This window comes from Scylla paramamosain, chromosome 14, assembly GCF_035594125.1.
Source record: "Scylla paramamosain isolate STU-SP2022 chromosome 14, ASM3559412v1, whole genome shotgun sequence".
NCBI classification, from domain to species: domain Eukaryota; kingdom Metazoa; phylum Arthropoda; class Malacostraca; order Decapoda; family Portunidae; genus Scylla; species Scylla paramamosain.
Genome location: NC_087164.1, coordinates 4,127,423 through 4,155,056, shown reverse-complemented (window position 1 = coordinate 4,155,056; position 27,634 = coordinate 4,127,423). Strand labels below are relative to the sequence as shown.

Below are 27,634 nucleotides of genomic sequence, written 5' to 3'. Positions count from 1 at the left end.
TGTCTCCATATCTATACTTGTCTAGTTTTTCCTTGAAGTTGTGCACACTCGTTGCCAGTACTACATCATCACTTAGCTTGTTCCATACTTCTATATGTATACTTATATATATACAGCAAAATCCCTCTCATCTGGCATTCGAGTATCCGGCAGCCTCAAGTATCCGGCACATTTTTCCCGGAGCCTTAAAATCAATAAAAAATTGATGTGTACTCATAAAATTGATTAAAATTCCCGCATGAGGCATACTTTGTCCCCTTGCCACCAGAGCGCACTGCTTTGCACCACCCGCGGCCCACTGCACTGTGTTTACTCAGTGACTCAGTCCCGCGTGTGCACTGTTTATCGCCTGATGCCTTCATCATGCCTAAAGTTGTAGAAAAGAGGAAGCGTGTTGTGCTTACACTTAAGCAGCTGATCAGATCAGGTGCTGATTAAGATCAGCTGATCTTTGTTATGGTAAGATGCGTGAGTGTAGGGTGGTGATTGTGGACATAATTTCACTTTTATCCAAGTATCCGGCAATATTCAAGTATCCAGCATGTCGGCGGTCCTGTTGATGCCGGATAAGAGGGATTTTACTGTATATATATGTTACAGTCAATACCTGAATCCAGACAATTTGTAAAGTGACTTATTTTTTCAGGCAATTTGTGAACTGCCTGGTTAGGTTAGGTTAGGTTAGGTTAGGTTAGGTTAGGTTAGGTTAGGTTAGGCAGTTCACAAATTGCCTGAAAAAATAACTTTACACTTTACAAATTGTCTGGATTCAGGTATTGACTGTAACATATATATATATATATATATATATATATATATATATATATATATATATATATATATATATATATATATATATATATATATATATGATTTTCCTTAGAATATAAGAGTGGCATTTTCATACATTGATGAGGATATATATATATATATATATATATATATATATATATATATATATATATATATATATATATATATATATACACACTTTGTTATGAATAACATAAAGAAACTATGTTTCTTTATGTTATTTAAGCATCTTCCTTTTCTTAATTTTTTGCTGTGGCCTCATGTGTATCTGGTATTTTCTACTTCTCTTAGCAACAGTTTCTTATTATTAATTTCTTCCACTGTTCCACAATTTATAAATCAGTATTAAATCTTCCCTTTCTCTTCTTTGTTCGTGTTGGCAGATTCATTTCCTTCAATCTGTCCTGTCTTCATATGTTGATTCTTCCAGTTCTGGAACAATCTTCATATCCATCCTTTGTATCCTTTCTAGTTTTTTTACATGTTTCTTCTTGTGGGGAGACCACACTGATTCAGCATATTCCAGCTTTAGTCGAATCATAGTGGTAATTTTATTTCTTACCATATCTTTATCCATGTAGTGGAACGCTGCTCCAATATTTCTCATCATTCTATATGTATCTCTAATTATCTTTTTTACAGACTGTTGAGTACCCTGTATTATCACTCCCATATCTTTCTCTTGTACTTTTATTATTTCTTCATTTCCCATTTTATATGTCCATTTTGGTCTCTTTTCACTTTTTGCCATCTCCATTACATGACATTTTTTTTCACATTAAATTCCATTTCTCATTTCTTACTCCAGTCCCAGATTTTATTTAAATCCTCTTCTAGAGTTTCAGTCTTTGTTGTTTCTTATGACTTTGTAATTTTGCATCAACTGCAAACTCATGTAACTCTTTGTTCCTTCAGGCATATCATTTATGTAGATCAGGAAAAGTATTGGTGCCAGCACTGATCCTTGTGGTACTCCACTATCTACTTTTATCAATTTTGATTTTACATCTTTTACTGCCATTCTCATTTCTCTTTCCTTCAAGTAACTTTCCATCCATTTTTTTTTTCTATTTAATCCTTCTATATTTTCTAGCTTCCATAATAGCCTGTTGTGGGAAACTTTTTCAGAAGCTTTTCTAAATCTAGATACACACAATCTATCCATCCATCCCTCTCATGTGTTATATTAGTTACTCTTGAATAAAAGGTCGTGAAACTGGTTAAACATGATTGCTGTCAAAAGCCATACTGTTTTTCTGTTATTGTATCATGTTATTCTAAAAACTGTGTCCACCATGTTTTCTAGAAATTTTGTCCACTGCTTCTTTATCATTTTTCACATTAATAAAATAATAAAAGGTCATGAAACTGGTTACACATGATCATTTTTGTCTAAAGCCATACTGTTTTTCTGTTATTGTATCGTTTTTCTAAGAAATTGTGTATGTTTTTCAAGAAATTTTGTCCACTGCTTCATTATCACTTCACAGATCTTACATACTATGCTGGTCATTGATACTGGTCTGTAGTTTAGTGGTTCTTTGTTTCCACTTTTATAAATTGGCATTATGTCTGCTCTCATCCATTCATTAGGTAATCTTCCAGTTGATAATGAGCACTTAATTATGTCATATACTGGTTCAATCAACTTTTTCCTGCACTCTTTTACAGTGAAACCTGATACTCCACCTGGTCCTGTTGCTTTTCCCTCTTCCAGTTCTTCCATCATTTTATAAACTTTTCTGATTACTGTAATTTCCCACATTTGCTTTTTTTGCCTTCTTATCTTGTGGTTCTTTAAATTCTGATTCTTCTGTGAAAACTTATTGAAACTTTTGTTTAGCAATTCACTCATGTCTTTTGGGTCTTCATATGTTTAATTTCCATCTTTCAATCTTTCTAGTTTTTCTTTAAGTTTAGTTTAATTTTTACATTTATGAATCTGTAGGACAGTTTTGGTTTGTCCTAGCACTTTTCGACTATATCCTTTTCATATCCTTTCTCCTTATATTCACTTATTAATTTCTTGCTATTTTAAAGTTTCAATTTCTTTTAATTTTTATCCATGCTTCATCTCTTTTTTTTCTTTGTTCACTTATTCATTTCTTGCTATTTTAAAGTTTCAATTTCTTTTAATTTTTATCCATGCTTCATCTCTTTTTTTTTCTTTGTTCTTGCACATCTTGCATTGAACCACACCTGTTTTCCTTTTTCTTTAGGTTTGTATTGTGGAACATATTTATTCACTCCTGTCTCATATAGTTCCATAAAAATGTCAAGATAATTATTTTGCACATAATTTTCAGCTTTTCAGCTTTCCCCAGTCCATTTCTTCATAAAGTTTCTTAAGATCAACTATATTCACTTCCCCATAGTTTCTCCTGTTTTCTTTGTATGATTCATCCTCTTCACTGACATCATTATCAGTCTATTTTTATCCTTATGTGGTCACTTTTTCCTATGGGGGCACGTCTTAATTCTTTAATTAGATTGATTCTTCTCATTAATGTCAGGTTAAGTCATGTTAGTTCATCATCTCTCCTATATCTTGTATTTTCAGTCATCCATTGCATCACCTGTGTTTTCCATAGTCAGCTTCAGAAATCTTTCTCCCCATTCACTCTCATTTCCTACAGCTTCGAGTGTTTCCCCATTTACTTCTTGGTAACTGAAGTCACCAACCAACAGTACTCTTTTATTACTTTTGATTAATTTACTCAGACACTGGATGATATCTTCTATTATTTTCTCAGTCTTCCTTGCTCTAAGAATTTGTTTTGGGTGGTACATAGGTTGTTATTACCGACAGTATTTCTTCATTATTATTCTCCATGTTAACATTCACTATTTCTGCTTTTCCTTCCCAATATTTTACTATTTTTGTCTTCACCTCTTTTCTTGTCATTATCATTACACCTCCCCTTCCTTTACCAATCCTGTCTCTTCTCCATATATTGACTAAACGATTTTCTTATTTTAGCTTTTGTTTCTATTAAACACACCACCTTCAGATTTTTTTTTCCTTTAAATAGTCTTGTAATTCCAGTTTCCTGTGTATCAATCTGTCTTTGTTGGTATACATCACATTCAGTCCTTCATTTTTACTATTTTTTTCTATTTTATTTTAACTTATTTTTTTCCTTTATGTACCATCTCTTCACTCTGTCTGCCAAAACTCTCCCCCCAATTTTTTTTTTCTGTTCTTGATTAATTTTCTCTTTAGCTTCTTCATACATTTCTTTCATCTTTTTTTCCTGTTCTTCATTTCTGCTCTTCTTAATGTATATATCCTTATAATCTTCTCTCAGTCTGGATGTTCTTTCTAGTATCTCTTCTGCTGCTTGTTGTGATTTTAGTCTTATATTCATGGGTCTTGTTTTGCCTTCCAGATAAGATCCCAGTTGAATAACTTCTGCCTAGAATTTATTGTCATCACCATTTTAGTTTCTTCAGCAAATCCTTTACTCCTTTTGTTTCTTCTTTATCCCTTTTCAATTTGCATGTTATATTTTTCTTCTTTATTCCATAAACTATAACACACTTTTTCTTATCTACTGCATATAATGCTCTTGCTGTCCTTTCCTGTCTCCATGTTTACTGTTGTCCAACTTTTTCTTAAATTTGTGCATGTTTCTTGTATGGACCACTTCCTCTTCCTGTCCAGTTTACTTGGGAAGCTACACTTCTTCACATCTCTCCTGCAAGTGGTCATCTTCATTCTCTTACTGTGTCCTCTATAGTTTCTCTCTCATTCCACACACACAAAGATCTTCTCTATACAACTTTTCCACTTTGCTTACCATTGTGTACACTGCTATTAGATCTCCTCTCACTCTTCTTTTTTCCAGTGTTAGAAGTTTCATTTTATGGAGTCTTTCCTCATATGGCAGAGCCTTTAGTTCTGGCATAATCTTTGTTGCTACTCTGTACTCTTTCTAGCTTTTAATATTTCTTTTCATTGGGTGACCAGACTACTGCTGTATATTCCAAAGTCAGCCATATCATTATGACTATTATTTTCTTCATCATTTCTTCATCCAAAATATACAAATGCTGTCCCTATATTTCTAATTATGTTAATAACTTCTCTCATTTGTGTGAGTGTGTGTGTGTACACAATCATGTGATAAGGGCTTAAAAAAAATGTGTTCTGCAGCAGTGCATAGAAATCTTTAACATAAGCACATCATTGACAGCAACATTATATGGACAGATTAATTGAAAGGATGGGAAAGAACTACAACTCAACTCATCCTGGCCATAGGTGAAAAAAAATCTGTATTAATATCTTTGGTATGGCATGTGAACACAGTAGCCAAATGACTACTACATATTAGGTTTTTTGCATCCAGTACTAGGCTGGAGAGGCATGTAGTACTTCACCATTCATAACTCTCTTTTTATATGGTAGGAGTGGAAAAGTACAAGGTGCAATCCTATAGTTCCTGCCTCAATAAAGATATTAGGTTTACCTTATGTTCTTATTACTGTTATTTGCTTCTTTGCAATCCATGTGGGAGTCAATACAATTAATTAATAATTTTTTCCACTGTCAGAAGCATCTCTAATTCTCTCTGGGTAATGCTATTCAGCACATCTTGTGTTTCCACTTAAATCTCCTGCACATCAAATGGTCACTCCTTCAGCTTAAGCTTCAGTTTTGGAAATATGAATTAATCATAGGTGGCCTAAGACAAAGGAATTAGGGAGATGGGATATCACTATCTTATTTTTGGCCAAGAACTGCTGGACAGACAGAGCACTGACAGAGTGCATTGTCATGATGCAGAAGCAAGTTGTGTCTAGGACATTTCCTCAACTTGTTCCTCAAACAGTTAAGGACCCCAGTGTATAAGTGTCATTTCACCATCTGACTTACAGGAAGGAACTCCTTGTTGAAAAAGCAGATAAACATGACTTTAGTCTTGACCTGCCTCACTTTCTTTGGTTGATGTAAACTTTGACTCTTCCATAAGGATGACTGCTGCTTGGTTTCCAGGTCATAGCTCTAGACTTGTCTTTGATTGCCAGTGGAAACCTTGGAAAAGTTTTGATAAATTAGATACACTGCTGGAGATCTCTGCACATAGTCAGCTGATGTTGCCTTTAGTGTAGCATCAATAGGCAGAGCACAAATTTGGCAGCAATCTGCTTTGTGTTGAGTTTTTCCATGAGAATGTATTGGCATGACTCAAGGAATAGGCCAGCAATACTGGAAATATTGTTAATTGTTTGGCATTAGTCCTCACTGAAGGTCTCATGCTCTTAAATGTTTTCTCTGTTCTGCTGCTTGATGGACAATCAGAACAACTGACATCTGCAATGTTTGTCTATGTTTGAAATGTGAGAATTACTGAAACACCTGAATTTTGCTCATTGCATTATCACCAGAAGCCTGCTGAAGCACCTTGTGGGTCTGCGTCACAGATTTGGCAAGTTTGAAGCAAAATTTGAAAAGACATGCAACTCCTTTAAGTCTGCCATTCTACTAAAAAGAAGAAAAGAAGTATATGAGAAATACCAATTCACAAAAATTGGCCATGGAAGAAAATGAGCTCATCTGTCACTGTTTCACTCGGCACACTGCATGAGGATGTTTAATGCTCCCTAGTATCTTGGGTCAACACCATTACCTGTGCAGACAGTCTGGGAGCTTTTGGATTGCACCTCAATTCACATTTCATATAATTTTGCAATTGATGACAAACATCAATGTTCATGGATGACAAGCAAGAAGTAACAAACACTATGTTTTCAGATAGAATCTTCATTCCCATAATGTTCTAGGCTAAATATTCTAATCACTTACTCTTTCAACTCACAGTGATGAAAGGATGGTAATTTAAGTGGGAAATACTAATCATACAAGAAAATCATGTGGTGGTAAAAGCCATCACAGTAATTAAACACAGACAGTTTTGGATGTCATTAATGCTGTCACTGGTCTCATGTCAGAGATTTGTACTTTATATGCATACATAACACTTTACTTTTTTTTAGTCACTGACTCATCTTTCTGAGATGATAGAGAGAGACTGGAGATTTGCAAACAGAACAAGTGATAAAATAGGAGAATGCTTGCTTCAGCAGCATTATGAGTGTATATTTCAGCCTTTCTTGTCACATGGTTTTTCACCTTTTACTCTTGTGTGGGCTACCATTACTCTGTGGTGTGTGCTGTCTTGTACTGAGGGATGTGGGAGGGGGCGTCTCCAGTCACATTTTAAATGGCGAGAAAATTCAATATTCATTGTTCAGAAGCTGAAGCCAGATTTTTGGTTGGCTTACAATTTGCCTTTCCATGTCAAACTTGTCTAGGAACACTCATTTTGAGAGTATGTTCCATCCTTTTTCAAAGAGGATATACTCTTTTGTGCTTGTTGCTGACCATTTTACTGTGAATATGATGTCCATTGTGTTGTGATAGCTGTCATAATGATGAGTGGTATTTCTGACAGGCATAGATCATTACCCTCCTACGACTTCTATCCTTCTCTCTGTAACTTCATCTCAAGTTTCCTTTCTGACCGTTCTATTGCTGCTGTGGTAGACGGTCACTGTTCTTCTCCTAAATCTATTAACAGTGGTGTTCCTCAGGGTTCTGTCCTGTCACCCACTCTCTTCTTATTATTTATTAATTATCTAAACCAAACTTCTTGTCCTATCCACTCCTACGCTGATGATACCACCCTGCACATTTCCACATCTTTTCATAGACGTCCAACCCTTCAGGAAGTAAACATTTCATGCAGGGAAGCCACAGAACACTTGACTTCTGCTGATCTTTCTAAAATTTCTGATTGGGGCAGAGCAAACTTGGTATTGTTCAATGCCTCAAAAACTCAATTCCTCCATCTATCAACTCGACACAACCTTCCAGACAACTATTCCCTCTTTTTCAATGACACTCAACTGTCCCCCTCTTCTACACTGAACATCCTCGGTCTGTCATTTACTTATAATCTGAACTGGAAACTTCACATCTCATCTCTAGCTAAAATAGCTTCTATGAAGTTAGGCGTTCTGAGACGTCTCCGCCAGTTTTTCTCACCCCTCCAGCTGCTAACTCTGTACAAGGGCCTTATCCGTCCATGTATGAAGTATGCTTCACATGTCTGGGGGGGTTCCACTTATACTGCTCTTCTAGACAGGGTGGAATCAAAATCTTTTCGTCTCATCAACTCGTCTCCTCTAACTGACTGTCTTCAGCCTCTCTCTCACCGCTGCAATGTTGCATCTCTAGCTGTCTTCTACCGCTATTTTCATGCTAACTGCTCTTCTGATCTTGCTAACTGCATGCCTCCCCTCCTCCTGTGGCCTCGCTGCACAAGAGTTAACCAGTATTCTGAATCACTCATCCCTTTCTCTGGTAAACTCTGGAACTCCCTGCTTGCTTCTGTATTTCCACCTTCCTATGACTTGAATTCCTTCAAGAGGGAGGTTTCAAGACACTTATCCTTCAATTTTTGACTACTGCTTTGGACCCTTTTTATGGGACTGGCATTTCAGTGGGCATTTTTTTTATTTTATTGGATTTTTGTTGCCCTTGGTCAGTTAAATTAAATCATTCATGGCTGAAAAGTTTGTGTGTTCATGTTGATATTCAAATATAAGGAAATTGAGTGTTGCAGCCATAGGCTGATGATGACTTGGATGTGTATTCAAACTAAGGCCAATGGTGGCCATCTTGTAATGGTGCAGGGCATTGTAATGTGCATCTTCCAATGACAAAATGGAACATTTTGTCCAGATAACATACCAAAAGAGCAGATAGTCAGTCTCTTGCATTCTTTCATGATGTATCTTCAGCTTTTTTTTTTTTTTTAACCAACATAAGTTTAATCCATAAAATTTTCAGGGTATCCATTATCATCACTGCATTGCATGTAAGCCAGTATCTGTATCACTGATTTCAGCCATTAATTAGGCTACATGAACTTGTATTTGAATCAGATACTGTATATCATTACAAAATATAGGTTTAGTAAGATAGGTAATGTTCAAATTGTCTCTTTCAGCCCATGAAGTGAGTCAAAATCCTCTCAGTTTGGAGCTAAATATGTTAACTACTACACAACTAGACTACTCTTGTGTGTCATTTAGTACATAATTACTAAGGAAAAAAAGAAAAAAAAAGACCCATTACACATCCAGTATGTGGCAAATCACATTAACTGCTGCTTTTATTGTGTAGTAAATTATAATATGACTTCTGTTGTTCCACTAACTTGGGAATATTATATTTGGTCAGATTTACAAATCTTAGTGAAGATCCTTTGGAGTATCACACTGTCACTGAGTAGGCTACATATCTTTGTGCCTCAACCACCTTGGCTGTGCCACTGTTTAGTACATACCAAATTACATTCTCCACATATTGTGTATGTAATTTTTTTTTTTTTTTTATGTAGGAAGGACACTGGCCAAGGGCAACAAAAATCCAATAAAAAAAAATGAACACTGAAATGCCAGTCCCACAAAAGGGTCAAAGCAGTGGTCAAAATTGCTCTTGGGGATGGAAAATATCTATTGCATAAAATACATTTCCTTCCAATTGTTGAGACAATGTTTACAAAATGAAGCTTTACTGTCACTATCATACAGCAAAGTTCCACTACTCCAGCATGTCACAAAATAAAGCAGTATTAAGTAGTTAAGCAATTCATGCTGCTGAAGCTACATTCATTTGCTATATTGTTAATGACAAAAAACATGAATACAGTACCTTAACTACACATACAGCTGCAATATTTGTTTAATTTTCATTAATCAGAGCTTTTAATTTTTGCTCATGAAAAAAACAAGTAAGGTTCACAGCCATGAGTTTCTCGAAGGATCTCCTGACAGAGCTCAACAGTTTCTTCATCATGAGCTTGTGTTCTGGTTAGTTCTATGTTGCTGTCCTGCACATCATTTTCTGAATCTTCCATAGTTATCTCCACTTCAGTGTTTGTTTCTTCTTCATTATATCCTTGCCTACAGCTTTTATTTTCTGTATAACTGTAGGATGCATTCCTCAAATGTCCCCCAAATGGATCAGGTGAATGATTTGTTATATCAGAAAATGGAGGTCTAATGTGGCAGGGTAAACTGGGTGGTGATTTTGTGAGAGTCTTGATTAAAGGTTGAGGACACTGTGAGCCTGCAATCCAGAACAGCAGAAAATTATATCTTTACAGTGTCATAGATGTGAGCACACTCTCTCTCTCTCTCTCTCTCTCTCTCTCTCTCTCTCTCTCTCTCTCTCTCTCTCTCTCTCTCTCTCTCTCTCTCTCCATGCACATAAAATATATCATAAAAGAAAGATGAACTATCTCCATATCATACCAGTGACTTATATGATGACAAATTAGAACAGGTTTTATGAAGAATGGAAAGCAGCTGTGGCTAGGTTTCATAAATTTGGAAGTGAAGATGGGTCCAGTTAGCCGTGCAATTCTGTTCTTAAGTGACCTGTATGAAGATACTTTTTGAGGAGTACCCTTCTCTGTATTGCCCAAACATTATGACTAATCATTTTTTACTAGTCTCAAGGTATTTTAAGATATTTAAAGTGGGATGAAAATAATTTACTTAATAGTGGAGAAAATGTAGAAAATATACTTAACCTAAAAAATGAATGAGTACTTTACACATTTCTGTTCTCAGAAACATTTTTCATTATATAATATATTATATCAAAAAATTCTGGAACAATTTCTAATGTATGCCTACAAAGAACCAGGTGCTATTGAACTGAGGAGCAACAATCAATTAGTCTACCAATTGGCATTATTGTATAAGCTTGTGCTGTGCCATGCAAATTTTTTTTTACCATGTGTACAGGCACATTTACAACTTCATCATGAATTGTAAACTAGAGTAAAGAGTAGACATCAAACTCAGCAGATCTACAATAGAGACCTTTGACATCTTTCAGCATATATATATATATATATATATATATATATATATATATATATATATATATATATATATATATATATATATATATATATATATATATATATATATATGGCAATGAAGCAATGAGATCTTTAGAGTTTAGAGTTTCATATGCATTTTAAGAACAGAACATAACAAGAAGATGATAGAGTTCAGGACAATCTTCCATGAATTCAGTCCTTGAAAATGTGGGGGGAGGGGGGAAATACTGGTTTGTGCATGAGGGCCATCAGGGATCCATTAAAGATCCCTCCTGCCTGTATGACTAACATATATCCCATTGCTGCAAAGTTAATGCCCTGTCTTTTGAGCTCCAGACTGAAGGTGTACTGGGCTGAAGTTTGCCAAGAGCTCTGTTGATGTGGCCTTCATGTTGAGGATCATCACTGGGGACCAAACAAGTAATTGTAGCAGAAGAGTCCAATATCTGCATGACCGAAGGTGAAGCAGGTCCCCAAGAGCATCCTCTTTTTTTTATTTTTATTTATTTATTTTTTTTTTTACAAGGTTGTTCACCATGATTTATCTCTTATGGCCAGTCTGTCAGTGGCCATTTCTGCTGTTTTGATACATCTGAGAGTGTGCATTTGGAAGAAATTACCTAAAATGTGACACATGGCCAGTTGGATACTTCATGATTACAATGCACCCTCTCACCAAGTAATGTGTGGCTTATTCCTCTTTTGAAGATGAAACTGCAGCTGAAGGGACACCATTTTGACACCCTGAAGATTCACCATGAATCACAGAAGGTGCTTGACACACTTCAGGAACAAGAGTTTCAGAACCTATTTCAGTGCAGAAACAGCCCTGGGAGCATGGTATCACTGATTATTTTGAAGGGGATGGTGCCCAAACTTCATTCATGTAAGTACTTTTTTTGTATATAGGACCATTCTCTGAACTTTCAGATACAGTAGGGTACATAACAACAAACATGATTTGTTCCAATGTAGCATTTGTTAAAGCAAATCTGCATTATGGCAACTGAAGAACCTAAGGGGAAAAATAATTGGTTCCAGGGAAAAGGAAAATAATATAAAAGATTAAACAAATTTTGAAAAAAAATTAAATAAATAAAAATAAAAATGACCACATTTGAGATAGCAAATACAAATATTAGCCTCCCGAGTTTTGTGCTCAGTCCTAAATTCTTACCATCCTGAGTTTTGCGCTGCTTTGACAAGTATTGGTTACATTTACCTACTGTCGGCGTCACACGTATACATACATAAACCCCCCCATAAGTCAGAGCTCCCCCCCCCTCTCTCTCACTCTCTCTCTCTCTCTCTCTCTCTGAAAGTAAGAACAATCCTAAGGATTGCTAAATAGAATGAGAGTGACAGAATGAAAATGGAATTATGTATATGAGTGAGGAGTGAGAAAGGATGAAGCAAAAATGACATGAGAGAGAGAGAGAGAGAGAGAGAGAGAGAGAGAGAGAGAGAGAGAGAGAGAGAGAGAGAGAGAGAGAGAGAGAGAGAGAGAGAGAGAGAGAGAGAGAGAGAGAGAGAGAGAGAGAGAGAGAGAGAGAGAGAGAGAGAGAGAGAGAGAGAGAGAGAGAGAGAGAGAGTATTCATTATCCTTTCCTGTGTATATATTTTATATGTCATATCCTATGCATGTCTCCAACTTATTATTATTCATCTTAATTTTTTCTAGATTTCATCATATGAAACTTTCTTTTATCATCTACTACTTTGCCTATTTATCTATTACTTTGCCAATATCTTGGGTATGAAGCTTTATTCTATCATCTTTACTTTGCCAATATCTTGAACATTTATAGTTTTATCAACTTAATCCTTTTGATCACCAAATTCTGCAAACATTTTGCAATCTACCTTCCACCCTTCTTATGACATACCTGGTAAGCCTTCCAATTTCTTTTTATTTAATTTTTATTTTAATTTTTTATTATGTATTTCCTTATTCTTTGATTATTCTTCTCTATCTCTACTTATCATATCCTTCCTTTCCTCTCCCTTAAACTTTTCCAAATCCCTTCCACTCCCTCCTCCCTCTCTGCTACCCATACTTGCCCCCTTTTCTACTAGCCTTTCTTAAATTCCCCTTTCTATATCATGAACTTTACTAGTGAGAATCTCCTCAATACACTTTTCAACGACTTAGAAGACAACAATGAATCTGATAGCATCGGCATAGAAATAATAAATTCCATGTACTTATCTCTTGAGTTAGATGATATCTGTAATTATCATGACCTTACCTCATACATGAATGTTATACCAAGAAGTAGCGCTGACTATATCAATATTCTCCATATAAATGCCCGCTCACTAAACAAAAATTATGACCAAGTAATCTCTTTTATCAAATCTCTTCCCAAACTCCCTGATATCTTATGTATAAGTGAAACCTGGCTCAATGCAAATAATGTTCACCTTCACGAAATTGATGGCTATAAGTCATATCATGTTCACAGGCCTTTATACTCTCCAGGTGGGGGTGTTGCAATTTATGTAAATATTGACCTACAAAGTGAAATTATTAAGGATTTTTGCATGTGTGATGAAAATGCTGAACTATGTAGTGTGAAAATTATTCTACCTACTACCTCCTACTCTGTTTCTTGTATTTACAGACCAAATAGTAAACATGCTAAAGTAAATGAATTTAATCCATATATTGATAATCTTCTTTCAAATAACTTTTTCACAAACAACAGGAATATACTCATAGGTGACTTCAATATAAACCTTCTTGAACATGTGTCACACCCTCCTACTAACTCTTTCATTACAACTATGCAATCAAACAATTACTTCCCACATATATCTCGACCAACAAGATTTTCAGACATAAATACAACTGCAGCCCCATCTTTATTGGATCACGTCTGGACAAACTTCAATGAACCAGTCTCTTCTGGAATTTTCCACTTTCCTATCAGTGACCACCTTCCAGTGTTTATCAATATTCCAGTCTCTGATAAAGTGTGCAATATTCACCACAAAGTTGATTTTAGGCTACAAAATAGAGTAAATCGGTTGAAATTCACACAGACCCTATCAAATACAGACTGGAATCTCTACCTCACTAGCAGTGACACAAACACAAACTGCGACATTTCTGGATAAATTATATAAAATATACTATTCCTGCTTCCCCAAAATAACCAAAACTATCACATCCAAAAGACTGAGTAAGCCTTGGTTAACACAGGGGTTAATAAATTCAACAAAACATAAATATCAGCTGTACAAACTATACAAACTAGGGTCAATTACAATGGACCACTACAAACATTACAGAAATTATCTAAATAACTTAATAAAACGCAAAAAATCTGAATATTACCTACAAAGGTTTGCAAATTTTAGACTTAACACAAAAAAAGTTTGGGAACTAATTACCGAAATAGAAAACATTAATAATAATAACAAGACGGTCTCCCACACACTACACTATAATGACACAGTCCTGCACACTCCACATGAAATTTCAAATGCATTCAACACCTATTTTTCACAAATTGCACCTCAACTTAGCTCCCAGCTTCCTAGAGCTCAAAACTCACACATTTCTTATCTCAGAGGTAATTTCCTAAATTCCATGAATATTCCCATAGTGACAGGAAATGACATAGTAAAAGCTATTTCTGCCTTAAAAAATAAAAAATGCCCTACGGATGAAATACCTGTGAAAATAATCAAAGAGAACAAAAATCTTCTAGCAGAGCCACTCTCAAAATTATTCAATGATTCAATAAAAGATGGAGTTTTCCCTAATAGATTCAAGCTGGCAAAAATTATCCCTATCCATAAATCGGGAAGTAAAACTAATATCTCAAACTACCGACCAATCTCTATTTTACCAGTGTTCTCTAAAATATTTGAAATCATTATGAAGAACTTCCTCATGAACTACCTCAATTCACAAAAACTCTTAAATAATAGGCAATTTGGTTTCCGCCCCGGACTAAATACTTTTGACGCTATAAATGTGTTTACCTCTGACCTACACGATGCCTTGAATAAACATAAGTCTATAATATCCATTTTCATTGATTTCAGCAAAGCTTTTGACACAGTTGACCCAAACATTCTAATAGACAAATTACGTCACTATGGTATTCGCGGTTGTGTGGAAAATTGGTTCAAATCATATTTAACTGGCCGATCTCATTTTACATCCTACAGTAACTCTAAATCAACCATCAAACCTATACATCTTGGTGTGCCACAAGGTAGCATCTTAGGCCCTATTCTTTTCCTGATATATATCAACGATATCAGCAATGCCTCCACTGCTTTCAACACTATACAGTTTGCTGATGACTCCACCTTGTACATGATTGGTGATAATCCCACTGACCTAATCTACAGAGCCAACCTAGAATTATCTGCCTTTTCTGAATGGTGTCTTGCAAATCGCCTAACAATTAACACAGCTAAAACTTTCTACATGTTATTTACAAATACCACCACCAAATACCAACCCTTACCTAGACTTACCATATTAGATAAAGATATCACGCAAGTTTCTAAGACAAAATTTCTTGGAGTCACATTTGACAATAATCTTACCTTTAAATATCACATATCAAACCTTTGCCTAAAATTATCTAGATCAATAGCTCTATTGCTGAAAATAAAAAACTTTGTTCCAGTGGAAATTATGAAAATCATGTATTATGCCCATATATACCCACACTTAACCTACTGTAATCCAATTTGGTCCACTACCTACCCATGTCATCTACAAAATCTAAACATCCTCCGCAAGAAAATTATTAGAATCATGACTAATAGTGACTTCCTCCAACACACACCTCCACTCTTTAAATCTATGAAAATCCTTCAACTCTCTGACTTATCAAACTTCTCTATTGCATCATACATGTTCAAATTGATAAATTCCAACAACAACAATACCCTGACCCTAACTCATAACCACTCCACACGCTACAGGCATTCTCTACAGATTCCCCATCATACCTTAACTCTCTACCAACACTCTCTAATGTATAAAGGTCCCAAAATATGGAATAGCACCCTGTCACATATAAAAAATTCATTAAGCGTAAATATCTTTAAGAGAAAACTAAAAGAATATTTATTGTCTCAATACTGACACATCTTGTACTTCAATCAATTTTTATCAATATCTATTATTTTGTTTCTTGGTATTGTAACCAAATAGTTCATATCCTCTGTAACTAAAATAGTTTATATCCTCTAGTATATATACATATTTATTTCTGTTTGTTTAATTATTCTCAAAACAAATATTTGCTTGTTTATAATCAGATTCCACTTCAATTTTCTCTATTTCTCATGTATAATTATGATTTTTCTCCTTTCCTTCCTGTTCTTGCAAAGCCATTTATCCCTAAATCTTTTGTTATTGCTATTTATTTATTTATATATATTTTTTTTTTACATTTTCTTCAATTAGATTTTTAGTTTAGTGTTGTTTTACATTTCAGTATTAAGTAGATATTAAGTGTGCCCAAAAAGCTTGTGCTTCATAACGGGCTGTTTGTCTTTCAATTAATTGTACCTTAAGCTTATATATGTACTACAGACAAACATAATAAAGTGTTTAAGTGTTTAAGTGTTTAAGTGAGAGAGAGAGAGAGAGAGAGAGAGAGAGAGAGAGAGAGAGAGAGAGAGAGAGAGAGAGAGAGAGAGAGAGAGAGAGAGAGAGAGAGAGAGAGAGAGAGAGAGAGAGAGAGAGAGAGAGAGAGAGAGAGAGAGAGAGAATGGGGGTGGGGGAGGTATCACTCCCTAGACCCTTATCTCTGATAGATAAGAGGGAGGGGAGGGAGGTTTGAGACAAGATGAAACAAGGGAGAGGAAAGGAAAAAAAGGGAGGAAGGGACAGGTGCCAGGTAGGTGAGCAACAGCTTACATAGCTGGTGAGTTAGTCTTGTGAGTTTTAGTTTTTTATTCTGATGAAATTTTTATTAAAAATTTCAGTGCTTGCATGAATGGCAAGTTTGTCTTGCCAGTTTTGGTTAGTTATTCTGATTAAATATTTATTGAAATTCCAATGCTCACACGAGTTGCAAGTTTGTTATGCCAGTTTTGGTTCGTCATTCAGATTAAATATTTATTAAAATTTCTGTGCGTTATTGAAGTTGAACATTATAACAACTGAGCTTTGTCACATACCCTACTGTACTAGCTTGTAAATGAACATGAACATGTTTGCAGATGATGCCAAAATTTCCTGACATATGTGTCAAACCAAGATTGGAATATAGTTACAGTAATCTCTCCAGTATCCATGCTAATTGAAGCATGACATGTCCAGATGTTGCATTTGTCTGGATAGTGCTAGTTAATTAAAATAATTTACTGGACAAAGGTATGCAAAATAGTAATGTAAAGTGTTATGTATGTGTACAACCATTGACATTTGTCACAAATGCTTATTTCATTTTTTTTTTTTTACCTTTCTCCATCAGTCTGTCCCACTTCTGCTATAATACATGTCATGGCTTTTTTTTTTTTTTAGGCAGTTTATGCATTGTATGTTTGTGTGTGTTGAGTGAATCCTCATAAAGTAGGGAAACAAAATGTCAGATTTGTTAATTTCATGTGATAATATATTATAAATAATAATATATTATAAATAATTCTCAGCTGTGAAAGCAAGTATGTTCTCCATGGTAAGAGGCAGTGAGTGACAGAATGGCAGAGACATGAACATAACCAAGGGTCAGCAGGAACAGGAAAGAGTTGTGGTTGTGTAGATGCATGGAACAGCAATAGCAGAATAGCAGAAATGAGAGAAATACCATTCAGTAAAAAATCACTGCAAATATATACAGCATATCTGCAGATAGTAAAAAAATTACATATTGTTTGCATAATTTCTTAGTATAGTTTATACATCTGAACATGAGATTATTTATGCTGGTGTGTAAGTCAACATTTGAAGCCTAAAAGTCTCTAAAACCAGGAGTTAACTTGTATGCTGAATACAAAATGTGAACCTTTCCCACTCAGGGGTAAACAAGTAAAACTGCCTGCCTAACACTCATTGTACATTAGCTAGCTCTTGCAGACCACCACAATTATTTTCTACTGAAACTCATGTTTGATAAGTTTATTTAATGTAGAGATTATAATATCACTGACTAATTCATAGGGTGGGTTAAGTTTGCTATAGTCTGACCATTTTGAATTGAGGATTTAGTTGTCCTTTCCAGAGATTCCCTGGCCTGTGGTGCTGCCACACTTATACCAAAACACACCTCAGGTCAGGTACTTCCAACCTCAAAATTAAATGGTGTTGTAGTATATATACACTGTGATGCTCTAAAAAAAGTAAGTTAGTGTAATAGATTTTTTTTTTAATGATACTTGCATTGTTTTTTTGCAAACATCACAATACTTGGCAACGTTTCCCTCCAGACGTTGTCACGTCTCCATGGGTGACTGAGTAAGGGTCATATGGGTCAGAGTGACCGTGGTTAATCCATGGTCACTTCTTGTGCTGCCAGCCAATATGGAAGCTACCTTTCCCACTCACTCCTGTCACCTCCACAACTGAGAAAAAAGAGCTTATGTACTCAGTAAATAAGTATTTTTTGGGGAAGAAAAGATAAGGGGTGATTACTTGACCCCTGTTTTGCTGTTACCTGACTTTTATCTTGATGGTGGTGTGGAAAAGAGTTGTAACTAAAAGAATAAAAATATAACATCTAAAAGAAAATATAACATCTAAAAGAAAACCTTTCACATTTAAATGAAAAATCACAATGGAGAGAGAGAGAGAGAGAGAGAGAGAGAGAGAGGAGAGAGAGAGAGAGAGAGAGAGAGAGAGAGAGAGAGAGAGAGAGAGAGAGGAGAGAGAGAGAGGAGAGAGAGAGGAGAGGTGGGGGGAAGGAGAGAGAGTGGAGTAGGATGAGGGAGGGGAGGAGGAGGAGAGAGAGAGAGAGAGAGAGAGAGAGAGAGAGAGAGAGAGGAGAGAGAGAGAGAGAGAGAGAGAGAGAGGAGAGAGGAGAGAGAGAGAGAGGAGAGGAGAGAGAGAGAGAGAGAGAGAGAGAGAGAGAGAGGAGAGAGAGAGAGGGGGGGGCAGCTTGAATGACTGCCAGGCAGATTTTTTCTCAAATTCTAATGATTCATAGGCAAGTATATGTCTGTGATAGAAATAAATTTGCATGAAATCTAAATTGTATATGCAGAGAGAGAGAGAGAGAGAGAGAGAGAGAGAGAGAGAGAGAGAGAGAGAGAGAGAGAGAGAGAGAGAGAGAGAGAGAGAGAGAGAGAGAGAGAGAGAGAGAGAGAGAGAGAGAGAGAGAGAGAGAGAGAGAGAGAGAGAGAGAGAGAGAGAGAGAGAGAGAGGTGGTGTGTGGGGAGCAAGGTTATCAGCGACACACAGGCTTTAATCTGATAATTGGCCCAGTACAAGATTTGGCAGCACTGCAAGCCAGGGGAATCCCTGGAAAGGTCAATGCCTAAATGCTCAATTTAAAATGGTCAGACCATAGGTTAGGTTAGGCTGCCATACATATCAGCTGATGCACCTAGAACACTCATTGTACACCATTTACTATAATAATTATTATAATTCCATAGTATTTATTTCCTGCTGGAACTCATGTTTGGTAAATCCATTTGCCATAGGGATTACTGTGTAATACCACAATGGTTTACACCTACTGCATTACAATAGTATAAAACAGTCCTGCAAACCCACCATTTCCAACAGCCGATTGGTGTTCCAGTGGTGCCACCAACACCAAGCAACCAACTGTTGAAGTATTTTACATACCAGTATATTTACTCCTTACAAATTGTATTAATTTCTTTACAAGTATTTTTATTACAACTATTTAGATTATATTTCCTTGTTTTGTTTTTAATGTTTTTAGTGTCTTCTTTCCACATTGTAGGGCTGGGGAAGCAATGCTGCCTTATTTTTTTGGCTTATCTGGTGAATATAGGCCAAAGCCTGAATTACACCTCAGAATTGTAGGGATCAATTTATGCCCTGGATTGACTTATATGCTGGCATATAACTCTTATTCTGCCACAACTATAATAATGCCAGCTTGCCTGCAATGCCAGTGTCACATCACTTATGGTTACTGTAACAGCAGTGCAACACTGGCATTGTGAAAAACACATCAAAGGTTAAGTGTCACACTAATGCAGTACTGCCACATCCACTGCACAAAACTGCACAGCTGCATCACACCAGTGTATGTATGTCCAGATAATTAGCTGGACATGAGTTTGGTTTAATATTTGGACGCAGTTATATATGGATATTGCTGATATTGAACATATTGGAAGGATTACTTACTGTATGGAGAGAAAAAAGAAAATAAATAAATAAAATAAATATAAGACAAACTGAATACACTTCACAAGAAAGGTTTTCTAACTAAGACCAAGGAAGGGCAGATAGATTTTGGAAATTATCTCCAGATATATATATATATATATATATATATATATATATATATATATATATATATATATATATATATATATATATATATATATATATATATATAGTGGAACCTTGGTTTTCAAATTTAATTAATTCCTAAGTGCCATTCGAAATCTGAAGTGTTCAAGAACTGAAACTATTTTCCCCATAGGAATCAATGTAAAATAGATTAATCCGTTCTCAGACATCCATCCACCATGTCTCAGAAGGTAATGACCGATGCTCCCTCTGCTCAGATGGCTGCTCCACAATGTCTCCAGCTTAGAAATTTTTTATCCAGAAAGGATGTATTGAATGAACTTAGTGACACAGAACTCATGAAAAGATATTGTTTAGACCATGCAGGCACTCTTTCTCACTGATCAAGTGAGAGAAGCCTTACTGAGTGACACAGAGAGGAGCAACCCACTCACTGCCAGTATGGTGATCATAACACTTAGACATCTTGCTGCTGGAAAAAGCTACTGGGAAAATGTAGTTCTGCAGTAGTGATGTGGGTCATAGAGAGAGAGAGCCACAGGAGGCTTAGGATTACTCCTGAGCGCCGAACCTTGTTTGCTTACATCGAGGTTCTTCAATGGGATCACATTTAGCTTATTTCAAAGAGATTGAAATACTGTTTTGCCCTCTGTGTCTCTCCTCCAAATATATAAATACGAAGGAAATATAAATTTATAGAAACATAGATTAGTAATAAATGGCAGCTTTTCTTATGTCTTGTAGTATTTGAAATCTAGTAACTTTGAAAACTGAATCATAGTATGGCAACTGAAGCATTTGCAAGTTAGAAATTTTGTTTAAAAACAGAGTTGTTTGAAAAGGGAGACATTTGGTAACTGGATGAGGCTGGTCAGTGGTTCCTGGTCCAACTCAGGTCATGGCAAGAGCTGGTGTATGGAGACAAAGGGAGGCTGACCTCATTCCCATGTGGTGATAGATGAGACAGCCAGAGACTGGATCAGGTTCCAAGGCAAGGGCCCAGAGAATGGAATGTGAGGCAGGTGAAGTGTCCTGCCTCGTTGTTTGGCCACTCTTCTTGTGGTGTCCTCACAGCTAACAAAGCATGGGGTGATGCAGGCACAGTAACAAAGAGAATGCCTGCATGGTCTAAACAATATCTTTTCATGAGTTCTGTGTCACTAAGTTCATTCAATACATCCTTTCTGGATAAAAAATTTCTAAGCTGGCGACTCCTACACCAGCCTCGGAGTCCCATCTGGGGAGGGCACCATAAATGTCCCCAGGTCGGACTACCTTTCTGTTGATGACCCTAAGTGTCTTGACACCCCCCCTCAACTTTTTCTTCATTAACTTCTGCAACATTTGCAGTCTAAGATCTAATTTTCAATCTGTAGAACACCACCTCTCCTCTTCTAAGCCTCATCTTTTCCTCACTGAAACTCAGGTGTCTGAGGCAACTGACAGTAGCCCCTTTTCTGTTCCCTTCTACTTTCTCTATCCTCATTTTCGATCCAAAGCTGGATACGGCGTTTATGTGCACAACGACTTAACCTGCTCTTGTGCCCACGCTCTTGAATCTTCCGAGTTTTCCACCATCTGGCTACAACTACAGAGTCACTCTCAAACTAAATTTATCTGTGCTGTATACCTCTCACCTAACTCCTCTGACTATAAGAAATTCTTTGACTACTTAACTTCCAAAGTGGAGCACATTCTGACCATCTTCCCTTTTGCAGAGATCTCCATTCTTGGAGACTTCAACGTTCACCACCAGCTTTGGTTTTCCTCTCCCTTCACTGACCATCCTGGTGAACTAGCCTACAACTTTGCTATCCTCCATGACCTAGAGCAATTGGTGCAACACCCTACTCGTATTCCTGACCGTCTTGGAGATACGCCCAACATTCTTGATCTTTTCCTGACCTCTAATCCTTCTGCTTATGCTGTCACCCTTTCTTCTCCGTTGGGCTCCTCCGATCACAATCTCATATCTCTATCTTGTCCTATCGCTCCAATCCCTCCTCAGGATCCCTCTAAGTGAAGGTACCTCTGGCGTTTTGCCTCTGCTAGTTGGGGGGACCTGAGGAGGTATTTTGCTGATTTTTCTTGGAATGACTACTGCTTCTATGTCAGAGACCCGTCTTTGTGTGCTGAGCGCATAACAGAGGTGATAGTGTCTGGCATGGAGGCGTACATTCCTCACTCTTTTTCTCGTCCTAAACCCTCTAAACCTTGGTTTAACACAGCTTGTTCTCGTGCTATACATGATAGAGAGGTGGCCCACAAAAGGTACTTAAGCCTTCCATCACCAGAATCTCATGCACTTTATATTTCTGCCCAGAACCATTCCAAGTCTGGTCTCCAACTAGCCAAAAACTCCTTCATTAACAGAAAATGTCAAAACCTTTCAAGATCTAACTCCCCTTGTAACTTCTGGCATCTAGCCAAAAATACCTCCAATAACTTTAATTCTTCTTCTTTCCCTCCTCTATTTCAACCAGATGGCACCACTGCTATCACATGCTATTTCTAAAGCTGAACTCTTCGCTCAAACCTTTGCTAAAAACTCTACCTTAGACGATTCTGGGCTTGTTCCTCCCTCTCCTCCACCCTCTGACTACTTCATGCCACCTATTAAAATTCTTCGCAATGATGTTTTCCATGCCCTCGCTGCCCTAAACCCTCAGAAGGCTTATGGACCTGATGGGGTCCTTCCTATTGTTCTCTGAAAATGTACCTCTGTGCTTGCACCTTGCCCAGTCAAACTCTTTCAGCTCTGTCTGTCAACATCTACCTTTCCTTCTTACTGGAAGTTTGCCTACATTCAACCTGTTCCTAAAAAGGGTGACCATTCTAATCCCTCAAACTACCGTCCTATTGCTTTAATTTCCTGCCTATCTAAAGTTTTTGAATCTATCCTCAACAGGAAGATTCTTAAACATCTATCACTTCACAACCTTCTATCTGATCGCCAGTATGGGTTCCGTCAAGGCTGCTCTACTGGTGATCTTCTGACTTTCCTTACTGAGTCTTGGTCATCCTCTTTTAGAGATTTTGGTGAAACTTTTGCTGTTGCCTTGGACATATCAAAAGCTTTTGATAGAGTCTGGCACAAAGTTTTGATTTCCAAACTACCCTCCTACGGTTTCTATCCTTCTCTCTGTAACTTCATCTCAAGTTTCCTTTCTGACCATTCTATTGCTGCTGTGGTAGACAGTCACTGTTCTTCTCCTAAATCTATTAACAGTGGTGTTCCTCAGGGTTCTGTCCTGTCACCCACTCTCTTCTTATTATTCATTAATGATCTTCTAAACCAAACTTCCTGTCCTATCCACTCCTACGCTGATGATACCACCCTGCACTTTTCCATGTCTTTTCATAGACGTCCAACCCTTCAGGAGGTAAACATATTACGCAGGGAAGCCACAGAACGCCTGACTTCTGATCTTTCTAAAATTTCTGATTGGGGCAGAACAAACTTGGTATTATTCAATGCCTCAAAAACTCAATTCCTCCATCTATCAACTCAACACAACCTTCCAGACAACTATCCCTTCTTCTTCAATGACACTCAACTGTTCCCCTCTTCTACACTGAACATCCTCAGTCTGTCCTCTACTTATAATCTGAACTGGAAACTTCACATCTCATCTCTAGCTAAAACATCTTCTATGAAGTTAGGTGTTCTGAGACGTCTCTGCCAGTTTTTCTCACCCCCCCCCAGCTGCTAACTCTGTACAAGGGCCTTATCTGTCCATGTATGGAGTATGCTTCACATGTCTGGGGGGTTCCACTCATACTGCTCTTCTAGACAGGGTGGAATCAAAAGCTTTTCGTCTCATCAACTCCTCTCCTCTAACTGACTGTCTTCAGCCTCTCTCTCACCGCCGCAATGTTGCATATCTAGTTGTCTTCTACCGCTATTTTCATGCTAACTGCTCTTCTGATCTTGCTAACTGCATGCCTCCCCTCCTTCCGCGGCCTCGCTGCACAAGACTTTCTTCTTTCTCTCACCCCTATTCTGTCCACCTCTCTAATGTAAGAGGTTAACCAGTATTCTCAATCATTCATCCCTTTCTCTGGTAAACTCTGGAACTCCCTGCCTGCTTCTGTATTTCCACCTTCCTATGACTTGAATTCCTTCAAGAGGGAGGTTTCAAGACACCTATCCATCAATTTTTGACCACTGCTTTGACCCTTTTATGGGACTGGCATTTCAGTGGGCATTTTTTTTTATTAGATTTTTGTTGCCCTTAGCCAGTGTCCTTCCTACATAAAAAAAAAAAAAAGTATTGTGTAAGTGGTGCCCAGGATGAGAGTAAACTCATTGTAAAAGCAACTGTAGATATATTAATAAAATAAACTGTACAAATAGTAAATAATGAAGCTGCCAGGAGCTGCTCTTCTAACCCTGAGGCTAGCTGGATGAGGACTGGTCAGTGGTCATGGCAGGTCATGGCAGGAGCTAGCATCCAGAGATAAAGGGAGGCTCACCTTACTCCCACGTGGTGATAACTGAAGCAGCCAGAGGCTGGGTCAGGTCCCAAGGGAAGGGTGAGGAGAATGAAATGTGAGGCGGCTGAGGCAGGAGTCCCGCTGCAACATTTTCTTACAGTAAACCCTCGATATAATGAACACATGCGAGGAGAGAAGAAGAAGAAGAACAAGAAGAAGAAAAGAAGAAGAAGAAGAGAAGAAGAAGAAGAAGAAGAAGAAGAAGAAGAAGAAGAAGAAGAAGAAGAAGAAGAAGAAGAAGAAGAAGAAGAAGAAGAAGAAGAAGAAGAAGAAGAAGAAGAAGAAGAAGAAGGAAGAAGAGAGAGGAGAGAGGAGAGAGAGAGAGAGAGAGAGAGAGAGAGAGGAGAGAGAGAGAGAGAGAGAGAGAGAGAGAGAGAGAGAGAGAGTGTGTGGTTGTCTTAGCTAGTGACTTTGATTATGGCCAATGATGCAATGCTCTATCTCTTTTCCTCTCAGATAAGTTAGAGAGAGAGAGAGAGAGAGGAGAGAGAGAGAGAGAGAGAGAGAGAGAGAGAGAGAGGAGAGAGAGAGAGAGAGAGAGAGAGAGAGAGAGAGAGAGAGAGTTGTGGCTGTATTTCAGCTAGTGACTTTGATGATGGCCAATGATGCAATGCTCTATCTCTTTCCTTCTCAGATAAGTTAACGAAGAGAGTGAGAGAGAGAGAGAGAGAGAGAGAGAGAGAGAGAGAGAGAGAGGAGAGAGAGAGAGGAGAGAGAGAGAGAGAGAGAGAGAGAGAGAGAGAGAGAGAGAGAGAGAGAGAGAGAGAGAGAGAGAGAGAGAGAGAGAGAGAGAGAGTTTCATAAATTCAGGTACCACTGTGTCATGATTCAAACATCCCTCAATTCGAACAAGCGTTGACAAAAAAATTTTGTCCTTTAATTCAAATGCAGTCCTCCAGTTCGAACACAAACTCCTTTCCAAGTGACACCACTCGGTCAATCCCTCTTGCATTCCTCCTTCCCCTCTTCCATCCCTCTCCTTTCCCTGCTCCTGTCCCCCCATCCCTCCTCATTTCCTTCCTCCCTCTATCTATCCCACCCACCCTCCCTCCTTCCATTCTCTCTCTCTCTCTCTCTCTCTTCTCTCTCTCTCTTCTCTCTCTCTCTCTCTCTCTCTCTCTCCACTTCCTTACCCCATGTACTCTCCTTCCCTGTATGTCCTTTCCTCCCACTATTCCTTTCCTCTATCTTCCTCTTTTGTCTGATATTAAACCTCCCTTCCTGACACCTCTCCTCCCCCATATCTGTCAGAGATAAGGGACAAGGGAGTGATACCTCTCTCTCTCTCTCTCTCTCTCTCTCTCTCTCTTCTCTCTCTCTCTCTCTCTCTCTCTCTCTCTCTCTCTCTCTCTCTCTCTCTCTCTCTCTCCCCTTCATTCATTCTATGTCATTTTCACTTCATTCCTTTCTCACTCATATAAATCTATTTTCATTCTCTATCAGTTTCATTTTATTTAGTAATTCTCAGGAATGTTTTTACTTTCACACACACACACACACACACACACACACACACACACACACACACACACACACACACACACACACCACACACACACACACACACACACACACACACACACACACACACACACACAAAGAAATTCTACAGAGAGCTTGATTGGAATAATTTATTAAGAGGTATGGAGGTGCAGAAAAAAATATGAAGTGTTTTTAAGCAAGTTTAGAGAAGGTGTTGAAAGATATGTGCCAAGATATAAGGTAAAAGAAAATAAGAAAGTGTGGTTTAATGCAAAGTGTGCAGAGGCAAAAAAGAAAAAGGAGAGGGCATGGAAAAAAATGAGGAAACAATGGAATGAGATAAATAGAGAAGAATACAGGACAGCTAGAAATGATTATGTTAAAATAAGAAGAAGAAGAAAAGAAAATTTTGAAAGAGATGTAGTTGGAAAGTGTAAAGAAGAACCCAAACTTTTCTATAGATATGTAAATGGAAAAATAAAGCATAGAGATACTATTACAAAGCTGAAGGAAAATGGAGAAATTTATGAAACCACACAAGAGATGGCTGAGATACTGAATAAAAGCTTTAAGTCTGTATTTACAAGAGAAACTGTCTTTGCATCACTGGGAGATGAGGAACAACAGAAAGGAATAGCAAACATACAAGTGGAAAGAAAAGAAATTAAAAAGACTACTGGAAGAGCTAGATACTAGGAAGGCGATGGGACCAGACGAAGTAAATGGATGGATATTGAAAGAATGTAGAGAGGAATTGGAAGAACCAATATGGGAGATAATTAACAGTTCTTTAAAGGAGGGAAAAGTACCAAAGGAATGGAAGAGAGCAAATATAGTACCGTTATACAAAGGAGGTAATAAAATGGAACCACTGAATTACAGACCAGTCTCACTCACGAGTATTGTAAGTAAACTCTGTGAAATAGTCCATTAAAAACAGATGGGTGCAATATCTTGAACAAGAAAATATAATAACAGAAAAACAATTCGGTTTCAGGAAAGAGAGATCTTGCGTAACAAACTTACTGAGCTTTTATACAAGAGTAATAGATAAACTACAAGAAAGAGTTGGTTGGGTTGATGCTGTCTATTTAGATCTGAAAAAAGCTTTTGATACAGTTCCACATAAAAGTCTCATATGGAAACTGGAACATTGAGGAGGGCTAAAAGGAAAAATACTTAAGTGGATGAAGGATTATCTCTAAGGTAGGGAAATGAGTACAGTAATCAGAGATAATAAATCAAGTTGGTGCGAAGTAACAAGCGGAGTACCACAAGGGTCTGTGTTGGCACCTATAATGTTTCAGGTCTATATAAATGATATAACGGTGGGTTTGAATAGCTACATTAATATGTTTGCAGATGATGCAAAATTGATGAAAGTAATAAAGAACCAAGAGGATTGTGAGGAACTACAGAGGGATATTGATAGAATTTATGAATGGAGTAAACGATGGAAATTAAAATTCAGTATAAAGAAGTG

General features: G+C 37.3%; 1 protein-coding gene across 13 annotated transcripts in view; it reads right to left on the bottom strand.

The window, feature by feature from the left end:
- Positions 1-27,634, bottom strand: part of LOC135106765 (serine/threonine-protein phosphatase 6 regulatory ankyrin repeat subunit B-like) — a 136,384-nt gene that overhangs the window by 6,109 nt on the left and 102,641 nt on the right. For 8 of the 13 annotated variants that reach the window (XM_064016052.1, XM_064016050.1, XM_064016040.1 and 5 more), the window contains one exon: positions 9,915-9,955. The exons of 3 other annotated variants lie outside the window; for them this stretch is intronic. The gene's annotated coding sequence lies outside the window, so the exon portion shown is untranslated. Of the gene's footprint in view, positions 1-5,692; positions 9,956-27,634 lie in introns of those variants that run through there. 2 more of the 13 variants (XR_010271458.1, XR_010271457.1) reach the window with 2 other exon arrangements.